At 44.9% G+C, this 20,618-nt stretch overlaps 2 protein-coding genes across 2 annotated transcripts in view; one reads left to right on the top strand and one right to left on the bottom strand.

Annotated features, from left to right (window-relative positions):
* Positions 1 to 9,697, bottom strand: part of LOC310830149 (uncharacterized protein) — a 318,853-nt gene extending 309,156 nt beyond the window's left edge. Inside the window, exon 1 of the mRNA XM_083709809.1 lies at positions 9,395 to 9,697. The gene's annotated coding sequence lies outside the window, so the exon portion shown is untranslated. The remainder of the gene's footprint in view (positions 1 to 9,394) is intronic.
* COBL (cordon-bleu WH2 repeat protein) overlaps positions 1 to 20,618 on the top strand; it is a 1,088,462-nt gene that overhangs the window by 649,864 nt on the left and 417,980 nt on the right. The window lies entirely within an intron of this gene.

The raw sequence follows: 20,618 nt of genomic DNA, 5'->3' as shown, positions 1-20,618 counted from the left end.
GGCGGGGGTCAGTCAGTTCAGTTAACCCCCGAATCTCCAAGCTTTATCTTTCTCTGTATCCAGCAGAGCTGGGTGTCTATGGGCCAGTCTCAAAGCAGGGCTCACAGTCGTGTCTCTCCTTACCCTCCTTCTCCAGGCACCGTTGGTCGGGTAAGCAGTTCACAGTTCTGTCTTTAGACCTCTTCTCTCTCTGCTCTCAGTTCAGGCAGCAGCGTTCTCTCCTCTCTGGCAACCTTGACCGGGCAGCTGATAAGGAGGGAGGGAGCAGGCTGGGACAAGCTGAAGCTCGCAGAGCCAACAGGAATTATAAAAGTGCTCAGAGTCTTTAAAATGTTTTCCGTTTGTTAGAAATTGGCATCTGGAGGGCAGTTAAGATAAGGTTTTAAAAGAATAAAAGTGAGCGCCGGAGAGCGTGACTTGCCTCGGCGCCATCTTCGATTTCTGATTTGATCCCGGAATGTCCCACTTTCTCCCTATTTTCATCAGAGGAATGTTGGAGGGTATGGGGTTATGTGACCACCAAGCCAAGTAGATAAGTAACTATAAAATCTTTAGAAGACATCTGAAGGCAGCCCTGTATAGGGAAGTTTTTAATGTTTAATGTTTTATTATGTTGTTATATATGTTGGAAGCTGCCCAGAGTGGCTGGGGCAACCCAGTCAGATGGGGGAAGTGAGAAATAATAATATATAATATATAATATATAATATATAATATATAATATATAATATATAATATATAATATATAATATATAATATATAATATATAATATATAATATATAATATATAATATATAATATATAATAATGGCATTTCCGTGACCTCTGGCTTCCGTCACGGTGTCCCATTGCACCAGAAGCAGTTTAGTTATGCTGGCCACGTGACCTAGAAAGCTGTCTGTGGACAAACGTCGGCTCCCTCGGCCTGAAGAGCAAGATGATGGTTGTTGTGGACACTACCAAAGCAAAAGTGGTTAGGGTTTATTTTGTCCCAAGGCATATCTCCTTTGCAATTAAACACTTTGGGTATTGTTCCATTTATGGTTCTTCGCCTTCAGTCTCTCTCTCTTTTCAAAAAATTATTTATGCTTTTCATTTTACAGCAAACACAAAACATAAATTTGAATTATTCCATATCATACATCTACTCCCCTCCCCCCTTTCTGCAGTTTCTTACATTTATACTGTCTTCGCCATCAGTCTCCACCTTTAAATCAAAATGTTTTATCTGTAAACTTAATGGTCTCGATGTCCTTTAATCCCAGTAAGAAGATTTCAGCTAAAACATTAGGAGAAACATCATAACAGTAAGAGCTGTTTGACAGTGGAGCAGACTGCCTTGGGAGGTGTTAGGCTCTGTTGTCACTGGGTGTCTTTAAGCAGAGATTGGCTGGCCTCTGTCAGGGATGCTGTAGTCAGGGGTGTACCTTGGGGTTGGTAAGGTTGGCCCCCACCTCTCCACTCTGGCTTGGAACCCGTCCACTGGTCCACACACTCCCCATAGCTCTGGGTGGCTGGACAAGGAGCACAGGCTCCTTTGGCGAGGACACAAGAGATGGGGGACAACAGTACATCTCGTTGCCAAGGGTGTAAGGTGTGGGATGTGAAACACAAGAGCAGTCAAGTACAACATCCCTAGAGTGGACATAAAAGGGGATGTCTGGACCAGCCAGTCGGAACTTCCTGTTTCTTCTAGGCTGGGACAGACTTCCTCTGCATGTGACTAGAGGTGGGCATGACCTCACCTGCCCAGGTAACAAAAGAGCAGACTGGTCAGCCATGTCTCTCTCTCAAACCACATTCGTCGAAGGAGCAACATCTGCTTAGACTAAGATGGCTTCCAGCCAAGAGAGGACAAGGGAGCTGTCTCCATATGGGATAGTTTCCAGGTGTATATTACTTTTGTAACTTAAGTCTGCCTTCTGGGATCTATCTGTGAACAGAATGTGAGTGAGTAAACTCTTTTTATACTTTTATAGAAGACTGTGTTGTGTCTATCTTTTTATGAGGGACTAAATGGGAAATTACCAACAAAATATATTTTAGAGGCTTTAGCGAGCCTGAGCAAACGCATCCACTGTGCAAGTTTAAAAAAAGGGGAATGTTACTCTGCTAAATTGTTAACACAAGTTGGAAAGGATATAATCAAACAATATATCCTCTCCTGCATCCCTGAACATTCCCACAGAGGGGATTGGGGGCACTGATACAGCTCCTTGCCATGGATGCAAGGGAGCCTAGGTACACCTCTGGCTATTGTTGCACAAGAAAGGCCCCGGACAGTGTTATCCAGGCCCACGTTTCCTTTGTGTGATGGCCTGGGAATCCAATTCAGAGGCTGAACCGGAGGAATCCCAGCCTGCACAGGAGTCCCCGCCTCCAGGGCCGGCTGAGCTGGGGCAGGGCCTTGATTCTGAAGCGCCTACACCTGTGCCGGATCCTCAGGAGCAGGCACCAGGTGAATCCACTCTGGCTCCAGAGGTGGTTGAGGACTCAGTGCCTACAGGTGAGTCTCCCCCTGGGTCCAGTAACCCTTCAGCCTCTCCTGAACTGCAGAGCCTCAGGGCAGAGAGGCGAAGGGAACTGGTTTCTCCCAGGAAGAGTGCTTGCCTTAAGGCCAGGAGAGGTGGGTCTCCTGGGGGCCGGGACCGCCCCTGGCCTCAGAGAAGATAAAGGCCAGTCAGCCCAGGTTGCAGGAGCAACGTCGTCGAAGTGCTGTTTTGGCCAGCACCCAGTCCTGTCCCTCTAGAGTTCCTGTCCTTGTCCGGCTTCTCGCTGTGGACCCCGCTTCGCCCTTGGAGGACTGTCTGCTGACCCTCAACTCAGGTCCTGGACCTCGCCCCACGGTAACCTCCCCCCTGGACCAGCACACTGGCAGAGAGAACACTGTGAGATGTATAGCACTTTTGGTGACACTCCCTTGATTCAGGCATCTACAAGTAGAATGCCGTTGAAGGAAAACAGCAGTGCAGTCTTGCAAGGCAGTAGATCTTCATCCCTGCACTAAAATGTGCCTTCAGCCAGCTTTCCAGCTCTCCCTAATTATACGCCAACACCTGCTCTCTTCCTTCAGCCACAGGGGCTGGGAAGCCTCACCTTTCCCATGTCCTGCTGGCCTTCCTAGTCTGAGCACCCTGCCTTAAGCAATCCCCTCCCACCAATTAGCCTCTGTAGAAAGACACCAGCTGAGCACCAAGAATGATTACCCAGCAACCTAACCGAAAGAGCGGCTTGGTTGGCTGTAACATCAGATATCGCACATGAGAAAATGAGCAGGAAAAGCTTACAGATTGTGTTTAAAAGAAGAAAGGAAGGATACAGTTCAAAGAATCATAATAGCTGGAGTGGAAGAAATGAAGAACATGAGATGGAACCCTTCTGTTGGCACAGGCAACGCAAGATTGCCTGACAAAGGTGATCATCCCCTCCTCGCCCAACAGGCGAGTTCTCCCACCCCCACTCCCATTTGAACCAAATTGGGGGAGCAGAAGGCACACGGGGGGCAGGAGAAGGGAGGAAGTCACCCATTTTGCTTACAGAAGTCCTTGCTGTGGCTTCTGTTAGTGGGGCTCGTTCTTTCAATCCAGCCCTAGATACCAATCAGTGCAGTTCATCTCCCTTGCGTGTCGAGGTCCCCAAGCCACCCCTTAAATAAATCACAATTCACACAGAATTTTTGTTTAAGGTTTTTGGCATAATTTTGGCCACAACTTTATTAAAATACATAATGTGAGTGGTTGCTTAGGCATTGGTTACGACTATCTGTCCCCGCCCAGGGACAGAACTGACTTCCGGATTCCAGCGAAAGCCAGTAAGGGAAAGCAATATTGGGGAGAGAATGAAGAAGAAGAAGAAGAGTTTGGATTTGATATCCCGCCTTTCACTCCCTTTGAGGAGTCTCAAAGCGGCTAACATTCTCCTTTCCCTTCCTCCCCCACAACAAACACTCTGTGAGGTGAGTGGGGCTGAGAGACTTCAAAGAAGTGTGAATGGCCCAAGGTCACCCAGCAGCTGCAGGTGGAGGAGCGGAGACGCCAACCCGGTTCACCAGATTACAAGACTACCACTCTTAACCACTACACCACACTGGCTCTGGGGCTGGGCACCATACCGTCACCCCTCCCTGCATGCTCCCAGGGGCTTGTGTGGCCCTAGCCCCTTGCCGGGGATACGGACAAATGTATGGCAAACCCCTGGATTCCTTTAACGGAATTCCCTTGCAGCAGCAGCATTGGAGGGGCAGGCACAGCCAACCCTTACCCCTCCACCACCATTTTTTATAACCAATGCCTAACCGCAACCTTACAAGTTGTGATGATTTGCTACGCAGTAGGCAAAAACCAAATGGCACCAGCCAATCAGCCAAATGGACAAAATTCCTACCAGGCCCCTGCCCCCAAATCAGACGACCCCATGACAGGCATAGCAAGGTCAAACGCAACAGCCCTAAATTAGGGAGGGTGGGCGATCCGATGCACGCAGCAAAAGAGACTGAAAAAAGCTGTGTGCCAAGAATATATAACCTTCGGGCCAACCCTCTAAATGGTAGCATCAAAATCTCCCCAACAACCCAAACTGGCCCCATCACAGTCATGGCCATCCAAACGGTCCCGCCCAGCAACCAAGAGGGGGTGTCCTGTTAGACCCCACCGCAACACGTGCTCCCCATGAAGGATCATAGAATCATAGAATCATAGAGTTGGAAGAGACCACAAGGGCCATCGAGTCCAACCCCCTGCCAAGCAGGAAACACCATCAGAGCACTCCTGACATATGGTTGTCAAGCCTCTGCTTAAAGACCTCCAAAGAAGGAGACTCCACCACACTCCTTGGCAGCAAATTCCACTGTCGAACAGCTCTTACTGTCAGGAAGTTCTTCCTAATGTTTAGGTGGAATCTTCTCTCTTGTAGTTTGGATCCATTGCTCCGTGTCCGCTTCTCTGGAGCAGCAGAAAACAACCTTTCTCCCTCCTCTATGTGACATGCTTTTATATATTTGAACATGGCTATCATATCACCCCTTAACCTCCTCTTCTCCAGGCTAAACATGCCCGGCTCCCTTAGCTGTTCCTCATAAGGCATCGTTTCCAGGCCTTTGACCATTTTGGTTGCCCTCCTCTGGACACGTTCCAGTTTGTCAGTGTCCTTCTTGAACTGTGGTGCCCAGAACTGGACACAGTACTCCAGGTGAGGTCTGACCAGAGCAGAATACAGTGGCACTATTACTTCCCTTGATCTAGATGCTATACTCCTATTGATGCAGCCCAGAATTGCATTGGCTTTTTTAGCTGCCGCGTCACACTTTATCAGAATTTCAAGTTCACCTGGTTTGTTCTGTGAATCTGCATAGAGAAAATGGGGACTAGTGAGAAGAAGAAGCTTCTTTAGCTGCCTCCTCCTTGACTTTGCTCAGTACTTTGCTCCGGCCTTCGGCCACCTCACCCCACAGGGTTTAGTTGAAAGGCCTCTTGATCAGGTTTGTGAGGCTCTTGCCAAATGCAGTTCCCCAGTCCTTGTGAGGTGTGACCACATTTCATGCTGGGAGTCCTTCAGTTTGTGAGTGTACTGTAGTTTCTATTATTGAGTAACTCTCAAGTATTCTGGGGAGATTTGACTCTTTTGAATTTCCCTTTCAAATTCCTTTTCATCAAACCCCTCAATTTGTTAAAACAAAAATAAGATTGGGGTTTTTTGAAATCAGATCTGATTGTGTTGGGCTCTCTTGGCAATTGTTCACATATTAATTTTTATTGTTATTTATTAAATTTCTATACCACCCTTCATCCGAGGACCACAGGGTGGTTTGCAATATAAAAACACAAAAATACATAATATAGTAATAAACAAAAGGTCAGAGATGGTTTGATTAGCCAAAGGCTGGGAGAAGAGGAATGTTTTTGCCTGGTGCCTAAAGATCCACTGCCACACTGGCAGATCTAAAGGAGAAGTAGAGCTGTGTGTCACAGAATCATAGAATTGTAGAGTTGGAAGGGGCAACAGCGGTCATCTAGTCCAACCCCTTGCAATGCAGGAATATTTTTCCCAATATAGGGTTTGAACCCACAATCCTGAGATTAAGAGTCTCAAGCTCTCGCAACTCACATTTATTGCAACCCCATTCCACAAAAAAATCTTTTATGCTCTCTAGGTTTTCTGGGATGCATTCAGCTTCCCTCTGGTCAGTTTCCATGGCCAGCTACTCTAGCTCACACTTTTTGGAATACCTAAGCATTTTAATTCTTTGTTGTGACCAGAAAATCTATTTATTTTATATTAGGGTAATGGAAGTTACTCATCATTATAACACTAGGTGATTGCTTTATTTCATCTTCCATTCCAGATCTCCCTGAGCATTTTGGTTAGGGGATGATAGTATGTCCCAGAACTAAATTAGCCCCTTTTGAGATCTCTTGCTTGTTTCATTTCCTCTTCTCTTTGCTGTACAGAGTAACATAGTTCTCTCCATTTCACCAGTTTTCTATTATTCCCATTATATCCATGTATCCCAAGCACTCCACCCCCCTCCATCTTGGCTTGGAGTTTATAAGCATTAGCTTATAAACAAGTATCTCTGTCGTGTATTTTTCTCTATGGTCCTTTGAGTCTCACGTCCTACTCTGTGCTCCCATTCTACCTCACCTCAGTTTGGATGATCAGAAACCTTTTTTTATGATTCCTACTGAAGTGGATACCCAACAGTTCCTGCCTCTGTTTCCTCAGATGCCAGTTTAAAACCTGCAGTGCCACTTTTTATATTATCAGCAACACTACCTACATTGTAGAGCTTGATTCTCTTGTATAGGCCAGGCTTATCCCAAAATATTCCCTAATGCCAAATCTTTGCTCTTGATACCACCATCTCATCCACACATTGAAACTTCCTTGCTCCACCTGTCTCACAGGTCCTACACATGGTACAGGGAACATTTCTAAGCTCTCCTGGATTTCAACTTCCTACCTAGCAACCACAATTTCCCCCCAGCACCACACAACGACAATTTCCAGTGTAACTGGTAGCCATGTGTCCCATGACCATCAACTCATCCTCAGCATTGTCTAAAATGTCACATCTGCATCTAGGCACCAGGCTGATAGTTCACCTTGTTGTCTACACACTGTCACTAACTCATCTGTCTGTTTCTAATGACTGGGTTGCCCAACCTGCAGAGTCCATTTAGCTATCATAACTTAAAGCCACTGATAGGACAACTTTCCATAAATTTGACTTGAAAGGCCAGGTTACAATGTACTGAGCCCAGCTAATTTGCCCTTATACTGTATAGGGACGAGGGTGGCGCTGTGGTCTAAACCACTGAGCCTCTTGGGCTTGCCAATCAGAAGATCAGCGGTTCGAATTCCTGTGATGGAGTGAGCTCCCGTTGCTGTGTCCCAGCTCCTGCCAACCTAGCAGTTCAAGAGTACCCCCAAAAGTGCAAGTAGATAAATAGGTACTGCTCTGGAGATAAGGTAAATGGTGTTTCCATGCGCTGCTCTGGTTTTGGTGTTCTGTTGCACCAGAAGCGGCTTAGTCATGCTGGCCATATGACCCAGAAAAACTTTCTGCAGAGCGGACAAATGCCAGCTCCCTCGGCCTGTAAAGCGAGATGAGAGCCACAACCTCAGAGTCATTCGCGACTGGACTTAACTGTCAGGGGTCCCTTTACCTTTACCTTTTAATTTGTCCTTGACCTTTTCCCATTAACTGGCTATTCCCCACATTTATTGACAAAGAAGGGAAAAGAAACAAATTTAGACGTTGGGGTTGCTGTTGTTGTGCATGATGGTGTGTGAGCACTCATATCACAAGAGGACACTTTTTCTCTATTGCTGTCCCTAGAGGTTGTCAGGGTTGGTTGATTATGAGGTGTCAGGGACTGGGCAGAGGAGGAATCGTGGAGATCGCCTCCCCATCCTGACCCAGGGAGGAGAAAGAGGAAGACAGTATAGATTTACAACAGGGGTTTGAGGGAGGTCTCAGCGCAGAGACAGATGAGGGGGAAAGTTGGGGAATCATGGGAGCGCCAGAGCAACACCTGGCTGACATGTTGTCATTAGAAAGCATCTCAGACTCTCCATCTCTCAGAACCCGGCAGGACTTAAGAGCAAAGAGCTCAAAGACATAGGGTAATTAGCAGCACCCATAGAGGAGGTGATGAGAATGACGAATGAGGAAGTCGGAGAGACAGGGGTGGAGATTCACTTGGGACAACACCATTATCCAAGAGGCTGGGATCTATAGTTTCCCTCTGTAAAGACTGAAATAAAAAAGGATTGTAAGAAACTTTTCCTTGTCTTTATACTTTCCTGGGCAACCAGCCAAGAACCGCTGACAGCATCCCAACACCAGGATCTAGATTTGCTCAGGGGAGCATTTGTTGAAGAGCGGTGAGATCATTTTGCTCTCCTCTTGGTGTAAATCTGCCCAAGCCAGTGATACCGTCATTTACTTCTGATGGCAACGACCTGCAAGAAGTGAGGGCTACCCAGGAGCCCCCTTCAATGGCATAGGATCATAGGGGGTTTTATGCAATTCCTACTCTTCTCTTCCCCTCATTGGCTGTGACTCTGCTCAGCATGAATTGAGGAACAGGACTTGTTGCCAAAGGGCCTTAAAAATTCTATGGCCTGTTTTGCCTTCCTTGGTCATACTGGGGCTTATCTATAGAATGATTTGCTGCTGCTCCTTTTAATGAGGGGGAAAAACAACCACCACAAGCCCTACTTAATATTAAAATCTCCTTGTTGAATTAAAAATGAAAACAGAAAGGTCAACTACAGACTCATAACAAGGTTTAACCGTGTAAGAGCAGTTTATCTGAGTTAAAAATTGTGACTGACACTTCCCAGCATTGAAGTAAGTCTTTAACCATTCTATTGCATCAGCCAACATCCCCCCCTCCAAAAAAAAAAGAGGTATTGGAGTATTCAGACAAATGAGCAATTCAATTGGCTTAACATTCCTGACTGCTTTCTAATTTAGTTTTAATGGAGATATAATTAAGAGGTAATGTCAGTTGAGCAGAAGATTTTCACAGGATAATGTCTTACTATCACCCAGAAATAGAAGTCAGCAAACACAGCAGGAGAACTGAGATGTCTATTTTCAAAGCAGGGCCCAGCGACACTCTCCTAATAACTAAAATCCCACTTGGAAAAAAAATGGAACCAAAATTGATCCTGAATGAAGTGACTGAAGAGAAGTGGATCTTGGAGCAAAAGGAGCAATCATCAGGCCTTTTGCAGAAGTATTTCTAAACCACTGAATATACCTTGCATTACCAAAACACAGGGTGAATGGGGTGTAAGGGGAGGATTAGTACCTGTGGGGGGGGGGGAAACGTTCTTCTGAGGTGGCTTGTTCACCTTTGGTCCCCACCCTGCACTCAGCTCTCACCTGTGGCTTCTAGAAGCTGTCTGCATGGGACAGCGGCCACACCCCAAGAAACGATTTTGTTTGGCCAGCTGAACCTGGTAAGGGTTGCTCCCAAACCCTGGATGAGTTAGGATCTTCCCCTACCTGTGACGTTAACATATGAGAGTGCTGGAAGTGAAATAGTTAAACAGGTTACCCAATCAGGACCCGGGGGGTGGAGTCAGAGGGACTATAAAACCAGTTCTGGGAGGGGCGAAGGGAGGAGTTCGTTGGGTGGTTGGTTGGAGTGGGAGTGAATTGAGATAGTGTGTGGGTAGGTTGAGTTAGTGTAGCGAAATAAGCTGAGTCAGGAACAGTTAGGGGCAAGTAAATATCTGAGAGGTGGTTTAATGAGTGAGAGCAGGTAGTTATAGGTCTGGATAGGCAACCCATGAATGTAATTGACCGATACAGTTTATGAAACCACACGCTTGTTAAACTGCAATAAAAAGTTTATGTTCCAATTTAACCCTGACTGGACTCAGTATTGTACCAGGTAGGGCCTGGGTGGTGGCAGCGAGAAATAAAGTGGCGGCACAGGGATCAATAGATGGTGAAACGTCCGGGGACCCTGTGTAATCGCCACAACAAGCTCTGGTGGATTGAATGGGCAAGACCAATAGTGGGTCCAAAGGTCAAGAAGGCAGTTTCTAAATGTGCTGTAGAGGGAAGTAAGAGACAGTTGGGGCTCATCCACCTAGGAAGGATGTCCATCTAGGAGAAAACTCTGATCCTAAATCTCTGCTGTCTTGAGGGATATCTTTGGGAAAAGAAAAGCTTAAGGAGTAAAGCCGACACAAACCCAGAGTGGAGACCCTAAGACAGTTGGGTGGTGCCTTGTACACCTCCTTCCAGCAACTCCTGCAGCCAAGCTGGTACCAAACATGTTGCTCTGCTTTCCTTTGGACCACATCAGCAAGGCCAAAATGGGGGTCTTGTCTTCTGAGCAGCTCAGGGTCTCCATACACACTGCCTGGCTTTGGGCCATGGGGAGCTCACTTTGCTCCTAACACAGCCATTTGACTTCATCCCCAGAGGTGCACTCCAATGTCTCTCGAGACAGACGGATGCCAACAATGAAAGCTCACCTACAGTTTACAGTGTTCTTTGAATGTCATTGGTATAAGCAAAATGAATCTCTTGTAGGCACTGCCCGTCTTGGTTTCCTAGCCCCAAATTTTATCCTTCCAAAATGCCCATTTAGTCCCATCTCACTCATCTTTGGCTGTGCTGCTTTTTCTGACCTTTTCATGTAGCTCTTGGAAGGTTGCCCATAAGAGAATATAATCCTTGAGTTGAAGAAGGTTCCTCCCTTTTCATTTCAGTGAAGGGGGTCCTTATCCAAGTGTGCAGATGGCACAGAACCACGAGGGATAGCTCACACTTTTAGTACTAAAAAAGAAAGTCCAAAATTACTGTAACAGAATGAGAAACCCGGATGCAGCACTAGCAAAATGAAGTGCGATGGAGACAAGTACAAAGTTCTGCACTTATGCAACAACAAAACCAAATGCACAGGTATACCTGCCTTGATAGCAGTACATGTAAAAGGGGTCACATTTAACGCAAACTGAATTCTGAATAAACATGCATTGTAATTTATTTGCAAATACTGAAACCAAATTCAGAATTGTTCTACATCTTAATTGGATTTGTCTCTCTGCCTGTTTTATTATATATAGCCAATGGCCACCACAATACAAGAACAAATCACACAACTACAGACTGAAAGACATTACATGCACCAGATCAAGACAGATCTACAATGTCCAGAATTTAGAAAACATTCCTTCCAGTCAGCATCCCTGGGGTTTGGTACTTGCACTATCCATAAAGGTTGCCCTAACCTTTATGCAGCCATTGATTTTTTTAAAACATCTGGTTGTCCTTCCAAGGAGGTCTGAAAAGGGGAGATAAATTTGGCTCTGGGTGAATCATGAAGTGGGTGAGTCATACAATTGCCTGTACAATGGGCAATATAACGTACAAGATCCTCAATAGACCCTAAACCACATATACAGAGGCACTCTCTTGCGGGTCTGCTAGCATATCTCCCAGCCAGATATTCATAGTCTGGAATCTGAGCTGGGTGAAAGCATGTCTAACGGGGCGGGGGGGGGGGAGTTAGTTCTCGCAAGTACATAGCCCTTTTGTGATCTATTTTAATTTTAATATACCAAATAGAGGATTTACATTTTTTATGTATTCAATATGTCTTTTTCCATCTTCACTAAACACAATATCTTGTATCGTGTGACCAGATAGTTGGGGAGATCGAATAACTGCACCAGACCTCTACAAGATTTTACCCAGCCTTCCCTGTTCTGCAAATCCCCCCAAAAGCATCTTTTGGCTAAGTGTTGTTGTTCTGGTTGCAATATTTCCCCCCAGTGCAACAATATAGATTTATGTACACAGGCTTTTATAGAGGGGAGACATAGTTCAGTCCTTAGTAGTATTTCAGGTGTACTATGTGACACTGCCAATATCATACTCAGGAACTTACTTTGATTTACATCAAGTTCCTCCCTGCAATAGTTACTCTAGAATGGTGCACCATATAAAAGGTGAGACACAATCTTGGCTACAAAAATCTTTAACGTTGGTTTGACTCAATGGTGGCCCTCTGTGTGATACAATTTCTTTATGGGCCCCCAAAAGTGTGTAGCTGAAAGTGTTATTGCTTCTAAGTGGGTGTGCCATGGGGCATTTTCAGAAAAAATAACCTCTAAAGATTTGTATGATTGGCATTGTTCTATATTATGTCCATCCATAGTCTAGTTGCGCTGATTACGCTTTCTGGCAAACAACACCTTTAAAGGTAAAGGTAAAGGTACCCCTGCCCGTACAGGCCAGTCTTGACAGACTCTGGGGTTGTGCGCCCATCTCACTTAAGAGGCCAGGGGCCAGCGCTGTCCGGAGACACTTCCGGGTCACGTGGCCAGCGTGACATCGCTGCTCTGGCGAGCCAGAGCCGCACACGGAAACGCCGTTTACCTTCCCGCTGGTAAGCGGTCCCTATTTATCTACTTGCACCCGGAGGTGCTTTCGAACTGCTAGGTTGGCAGGCGCTGGGACCGAGCAGCGGGAGCGCACCCCGCCGCAGGGATTCGAACCGCCGACCTTTCGATCGGCAAGTCCTAGGCGCTGAGGCTTTAACCCACAGCGCCACCTGCGTCTCCCAACAACACCTTTGCTTTGCTGTAATTGATGGATAGTCCTCTTTAACAATAGGTTCCAAATTTGATGTGTAACCTTTTCATACCAATTTGAATTAATGAGATAACTTAAATAACTAATAGTCCTAGAAATTGTGAAAACTTAATGGTATCAAACCAAAGCTATGGGACAGTGTGATGGTGCTGGATCATGTTTGCGCGTGATGTCATAGATTATATACCTTTTCAGATGGTTAATTAATATTGCTTAATATTGCAAATGGATCATTTAGATATTGCAAACAGGTCACTGGCAACCGGGTTCTTTAACATCACATTCCCGTCCAGCCCCCCAAGTGAATCTGTATTAAATGGGATGGCGAATACTATCTTGCCTTTTGATGTCAATGATGTTCTGTGAATACTGTGAAAAATGTGTGTGCAAGAACATCACTGATCCTACAATGTGTGCCCATCTGAAAGTACCCTTTGTCCTTGGCTTCATCCGGATTATCTGCTGAAATCCATTATTTCAAAAGGAATGAGAATGCCATTTTGTTGATCACTATCTTTTTCCTCCCGCTGCTGACATGATCAATACTCATGCCTGGATTTTGTGTGTGTGGTGCAAAGTCCCCTTCCTTAACTTTTCTGTAGCTATACACTTCTTTGAAATCTAGGAGCTAGGCCAAATTTGCATTTCCTTGACTGCAAAAGTGCAAAAAAAAATAATGATGTATTCAACAGTTGAAACATTTAATTGTTAAGTACACTATAAATTTCAAGACTGGCTTTTTCAAGGATACAGGCAGAACTGCATAACAGCTGGTTATTGTTTTTGCAGAGATGGAAGCTCAACCAATAAGAGCAGGGGGTCAGCAAACTTTTTCAGCAGGGGGGCGGTCCACTGTCCCTCAGACCTTGTGGGGTTTATATGGGGGGGGGGTGCGGAGGAAATGAAAGAATTCCTATGCCCCACAAATAATCCAGAGATGCATTTTAAATAAAAGCACACATTCAACTCATGTAAAAACACGCTGATTCCCGGACCATCCGTAGGCCAGATTTAGAAGGCGATTAGGCCGGATCCGGCCCCTGGGCCTTAGTTTGCCTACTCATGAATAAGCAGGTTTTTTTCCTACCCAAGAGGCTACAGTGCAATGTAAAACCTGCAAGTTACGGCATGCCTGCTAGCTCTTCCCACATCCCATCTTAAAACTTATCAGACTCAGACATGGCTACTGTGACTAACACCAACAGTCTTTTCTCTCGCCCCCAACCTTGGGGTTTTTAAACATTGTACATATGAACTTTGATTGGCTTACTCCTATAATTTGAATATCATTATTCTATAATATATTTTCTACTAACTATTAGCCTATGTGTTGTGTTTGTATTGTTGTGATTAGTTCTTATTGCAACACAGGGGTTTGTTTTTGATACAGCTTATGCATACAATCCACTGAGAATTGCATGCTCTTGTGTAATTCATAGTCCTTTCTACTGTCCTATAAATAAGGCAGTCAAAACCCCTCTAGTCTAAGAGGATGTTTAAAATGTTTTAAACATATAGCCTGTTGATGAGTAATGAGGAAACTGCATCCTTTTGTGAGAGTGGCACACCTTCAGAAACTCTTAGAGTAGTTAAATCACCATTCAATGCTACTGCCATTCCCTCTGTTATGTATTCAGTGGTCTGTGTTTGCCTGAGCTTGAGTCTGGACTAAGGAATCTGAGTTCCTGTGTTCTGATGTCCAGTCACAGAACATTGGCCCTTGAACTCTGTGTCGTGATTCGCAGCTTGGAAGTTTAGACAGCCAATCACATTGGGAGTGGGCGTGGCCCAGGTTTTCAGAAATATATATAAGCAGTTGCTTTGCCCCTGTTACCCAGTTACATGTTCAGTAAAGGTTCCTGCTGTTATCACTGAGTTGTGCCTTGTAGGAACCCAGCTACACTTAACCCTCTGTTTACCATTCATCTTCTCATACTCATGTAAATGTAGCCCAAACTGTGCCACCCATGGACAGGAAGGAAGTACCAGCAGACTTGAGGTAACCTTGAAGTTTTTTCCAGGTGCACTTACCTCTCAATAGTCCTTTACACTTCAGGGCATATTTGGGACACCATCGGTCTGTATTAGCATAATCCATAGCACATTTTCACTGCAATTTTGCCTGCCACCATTCTTGTAAGGGTTTCAATGATTATCGTGATGAGAAACCTATGGTGCACTTTTGCTTGACTTCTTGTGTTTGGTTTACACAGGCATCTGTGTTTGTCATCAGCTGATTTTTCAATTTTTCGGGTGTTCAAAAACTGAGCATAATGAGAGGATGACAGCAGGCTTTCTCCAGATGTCCTAATGCACATACATTGGAGGTGCTGGCTGCCTCCCAGTGGCGTAGCGTGGGTTGTCAGCACCCGGGGCAAGGCAAGTAATTTGCGCCCCCTAATCCATGGATTTTAGCACTTGAGTGCGAGCGCGTCCCCCCAGATGTTGTGCCCAGTGCGGCCGGCCCCCCCTGCACCCCCCACGCTACGCCACTGCTGCCTCCTCCCAGTTGCCATCTCATTTCCCCATTCTGAGATGCCTAGAAAGGGTTGATTGCTCACAGCTGAAAGTGTCAACGGACTCCCTTGCAATGTGGTTTCTGAGCCCACGTGACACATCTCTTTTGAAATCAAGAGTATTGTCAAAAGCGGTTTGGGATGTGGTGTGGGGATGAGCTGTTGCTATTTTATTCTTCTTTTCTTTGGCGATCACTCGTAGCCGAGTAAGATTGTCTTCCACAAACACGGTTTTAACAATGAGTCCGTAAGTGAGTGAGAAATGAGGCCATTTCTGGATCAACACATCCTTCCACAGTGGGGAAGTTGGTTTTTGGGAGGGATTTGGAAAAGGTGTGGAAGCGTGCCTTCCTCTTAGCACATTTCTCCTTTGCATCCTGAGTTCAAGTCTCTTCAAAGCCCATGACACTTTTGGTAAAGGCTATTCTCCAATTGGAGCACACACAGACAAGTGTTTCCCAATTGTTGGTGTTTATATTACATTTTTAAAAATGTGCCTTGAGACAGTCTTTAGACCTCTTTTGTTGACCACCAGCATTACACTTTCCATTTTTAAGTTTGGAATAGAGTAGTTGCTTTGGAAGACGATCATCAGGCATCCACACAACACGACCAGTCCAGCGAAGTTGATGTTGAAGAATCATTGCCTCGACACTGGTGATCTTTGCTTCTTCCATTACACTGATAATAGTTCACCTGTCTTCCCAAGTGAAGTGTAAAACTTTTCGGAGACACCATTGATGGAATCTTTCGAGGAGTTGGAGATGGCATTTATAAGTGGTCCATGTTTCACAAGCATATAGTAAGGTTGGTAGTACAGTAGCTTTGTAAACAAGCATTTTGGTTTCCCTGCTGAAGAGATAGTTCTGCAGTGCAAGGCTTTCTGCTTGCCTGACAGAAGGCACTGCTTTCTTCTTTCCCCTGCACTGTTATGGGGGTTCCCCCAACCCCCTGGAGCAGCTGGGGGTGCATGTCTGGAGGAGAGGGAGTCCTGTTGCTTTAAGAGGCATCATTGTGCTGATTTCTGCCAGCACAGTCCCAAAACTAAAAATTCCAATTGTTGTTGTTTAGTCGTGTCCGACTCTTCGTGACCCCATGGACCAGAGCATGCCAGGCACTTCTGTCCTCCACTGCCTCCCACAGTTTGGTCAAACTCATGCTGGTAGCTTCGAGAACACTGTCCAACCATCTCGTCCTCTGTCCTCCCCTTCTCCTTATGCCCTCCATCTTTCCCAACATCAGGGTCTTTTCCAGGGAGTCTTCTCTTCTCATGAGGTGGCCAAAGTCTTGGAGCCTAAGCTTCACGATCTGTCCTTCCAGTGAGCACTCAGGGCTGATTTCCTTAAGAATGGTTAGGTTTGATCTTCTTGCAGTCCATGGGACTCTCAAGAGTCTCCTCCAGCACCAGAATTCAAAAGCATCAATTCTTCGGCGATCAGCCGTCTTTATGGTCCAGCTCTCACTTCCATACATCACTACTGGGAAAACCATAAAAACCAAATTCCAATTAGGGCAGGCCAAAGCCTTTGGGTATGTCTAAAGCTTCTCTAGGGAAGGAGTTCCAAAGTCTGGGAGCAGACAGCAACCTTGAAGAAGCATTTAGCAAACCTTAGATAAACGTGAATAGCAGCTGCTCATTTGCAGTGGTGTTTGAGATGATGCAAAAGTTTCATAGAATCTTAGAGCTGGATGGGGTAATTTAGTCCAACCCCCTGCAATGCAGAAATATTTTGTCCAATATGGGTTTCAAACTCACAGCCCTGAGATTAAGCATCTCATGCTACACGGACTCAGCTATCAATTTATCTCTGTGGTGTCACTTTTGTTGTCACCCATTAATTCCTTGAACAAGTCAACACTTGATGAGAAACATGCATGTATTAGACACCGCTTGGTCATGGGGTTGTCTTTTTGCTTTGAATTAGGTACTTATAAATGCATGTGGTGTTCTAAATGCAGAATCATACAAAATCTCATTGTCTCTCTGGTATGTGTAGTGTCTATAATATAATTTTGGAATCATTCTCTATTTTGCCAAGTGACCTTATATGCACATTTTATTTTCTCTTATAACCACAGGCCCTTTTCTGCATCAACATTTTTAAAATTGCAATTTTCCCGTTTATTGATTGATGTTGATTGTTATTACTTTTCCCTTGATGCTTCTGTCAATACTAAATTTTGGTAAATGTCGCTGAGCTCGCCAGACAATTCTGCATTTGAGATTCATTATCCTGCTTATTTATTATGTTAGTGGGAAAACAGCAGTATTGAATTTATATCTTCAAGCTCTGAGTGTAAAGCATACAATTGCTTCATCTATTCAACAAATGGTGATCAAACTGTGAAAATATCATTTGAAGAAGCAACAGAAAAGGAAAAGTTACTCCGAATTAGGAAGGTATACTACAAAAAAGAATTACTTGGAGCATACCTTTAAATTGCTACCTTTCTTGAGTCCACAATTGGTAGAATCCATGTTCTTACCAGGTTGTACCACTTCTAACAAAGGGGGAAATTGCATTATTGAATGTGCTCTATTTTTTAAAGAAGAAATCCTTTACACTAAAATGAGCATGTCAAGGAGATGGATTCTAGCCCAGCCTTCTCTTTGACACGCTAATAATCTGTAGTGCTAATCTATAGTGTATACAGCTCTTTTTTATGGGGAAGCATTTAAACGTGCAGTTCCTTTGAAGAGATAGAGGTCAATAAGAGCTGCAGCAGATGATTGAACTGCACACACTACAATATACTATATGTAATTGTTACAGTGCATTAACTGAGTCTGAATCCTGGCAAGTCAGAGGTGTTGTGGGTGAGCAGTTACAAGTCTGGATAACTTATTTGTGCAGGTCATACTCCCACTGAATGTGTAGGTTCATAGTCTGGGGGTGCTCCTGTGTCCATACTCACCTACATTAGTAAAAAAAAACACAACCCGCTTTGAATGCATTATAAATATGCATCACCAGATGGTGCCAGAGAGCAAAAAAAATTTCTATGTGATTTTTACATAGGGTTTTTTCTTCTTTTGTTATAACAATTTAATTTCTGCCTTATTTATAGCGTTTCCCCCCTTGTATGTAGATCCACCCCATCAGTCACTAGAGGCTCAGTGGCTATGAGTGGCTTTTACCAGCGACACCTGGTAGGACAGCTGTGGATGTTTCTGGACTGGGATAGCCTGACTGATGTTCGCAAGGAGCTGATAATGTCCTTGTGCTCTATTGAACGAGAGACTACTCCTGAAGCAGCGTGGTACATATCCCAGACTTATGAGGCATTTCACTTTGAATAAGGAGGGTGTTAATGGGGCAATGAAGTTCAATATATAGCCCCTCTTACTCAAATGGCAACCTCATCAACTGTCCACATTTGACTCGGTATACCCTGTTTATGCAAACAAGGCTCTGACAACTGAAGTACAGCAGGATAACTGTTCTGACTGTGCCTAAGGGAAATGTAGTCCCATAGTAAGATCTGTTGCCCTAGAAGAAGAAGAAGAAGAAGATGAAGAAGAGAAGAAGAAGAAGAAGAGGCGGAGCTAGCTGCTCTGGCACCTGGAGCGGCACACATGCTGTGCACCCAGGGGTGGGGCTAGCTGCCCACGTCGAGTGTCCTGGGCTGGGGTGCCGCCCACAGCGAGCGTCCCAGGGGGGCAGGGCAGCAATGTCATCCCCCCCAGATGACACCTGGGGTGGGCCGCACTCACCGCACCCCTCTTCCTCCTCCAGTGCCAACCCGTAATCAAGTCAAAGTGGAATAGTGCAAGGTCAATATATTAATCCAGTTTTGAGACATGGAATGAAAATGTTGACTTGATTACAATCAAGAAATCACTTGTGCCTGTGCTTGAGTTGAACTGAGCTATATACCGTACAGTGGTACCTTGGGTTAAGTACTTAATTCGTTCCGGAGGTCCGTTCTTAACTTGAAACTGTTCTTAACCTGAAGCACCACTTTAGCTAATGGGGCCTCCCGCTGCTGCTGCACCGCCGGAACACGATTTCTGTTCTCATCTTGAAGCAAAGTTCTTAAGCTGAAGCACTATTTCTGGGTTAGCGGAGTGTGTAACCTGAAGCATATGTAACCTGAAGCGTATGTAACCCGAGGTACCACTGTATAAAACAGAACTGTAAAAGTTCAAACAAAGCCTTCCAAATACCTTGCTAAAAAAGTATAGCTGCCCAGTTTTATAACCCATTACAGTGGTACCTTCGGTTGTGGCTGGGATCTGTTTCAGTGCTCCGGTCGAATAATAAGGTTTTCACAGCCGGAGGGACTGCTTCTGCGCATGCGCGCGCGGCGGAACACTTCTGGGGGTGGCGGTTTCACAACCCAAAGTTTATGTTACCCCAGGGTAACGTAAGCCTGGTGCTACTGTATTTCTTCTGTCGCAGACTGCATAGCTGCAAGAGAAGAGACAGCTGTGGCTTTGCACACGCCTGTTTCACCGGAGCTCCTCTCAGCCTCTTTTGGCCAAAGTGAGAGTTCTGTTTGCTCCAGCAGGTAGGAGATTCGGGTAGCCAGTAGCACAAGGAGAGGAGGAACCACAGCTGCATTCCTGAAAAAAACAAACATGGGCTGCAACTGCACAACCATATATTTAAGCGATGTATTTTAGGGCTTTGCTGAAGCTGGCAATAAAAGTCTTCTGCAGAGCTGGTATCGTGCCCTGAAGCTCATAGGATTGTCTGTGCCTTCCATGAGTACTCTGAATCGATGCTACGAAGCTCCAGGGGAAATAGTGGTTGTGTGAGCACTTATTTGTACAAGGAATCCAGCAGGGCTGTCAGCTAAGTGTTACAAACCACTTTAAAGGAGCATGTTTTTAATCCAGGATCTTAACACAGTTGGTGTTAACTACTGCATGTTAGGATTACTGCATGTCAGGATGAGGATCAGATCTTAACTTACTAACTTCTATGGAAACACAGTCTCAAATTACATCCTAATATCTCATGAGTCAGCGAGAAACATTCACTTGAAAGAAATCCCAAACAGCAGTTCCCAACAATGGATTATGGTTTCAAAGCAAACCTTTTGACCTTAGACCGTGTTTAAATTTGCTCCCTTTTGATCCTTGGTGGTCTCTGCCAAAATTAATAATTAATTTCTCTCAACTGCAAAATATTACCGTACTTTCTCGTTCCTGAAAATTGTCAGTAACTGGCTCTTCCATAGACTCTGTCCTTATGAAAACATCATTTTCTCAAATCTACTAGGGAGATAGAAATATGGGTGGACATCTTTAATTTTGTTTACTTAACTTCAGGTACTTAAGTCAAAATAACTAGAAGATGAATCTCTAGGTGAACAAAATTAGTAATACAAAAAGGAAGATGTGAAGTAACAAGGAGTATGAATCAATCTTCAAGGGAAACCTAAACTATAATCTTCTAAGCAACAAGATATCACCTAGATACAACCAGAGAGCCAGTGTGGTGTAGTGGTTAAGAGCGGTAGTCACATAA

This window comes from Podarcis gaigeae, assembly GCF_964106915.1.
Source record: "Podarcis gaigeae genome assembly, chromosome: 13".
Taxonomy (NCBI): domain Eukaryota; kingdom Metazoa; phylum Chordata; class Lepidosauria; order Squamata; family Lacertidae; genus Podarcis; species Podarcis gaigeae.
Note: the sequence above shows the minus strand (reverse complement) of the source record. Positions and strands in the feature narration are given on the sequence as shown.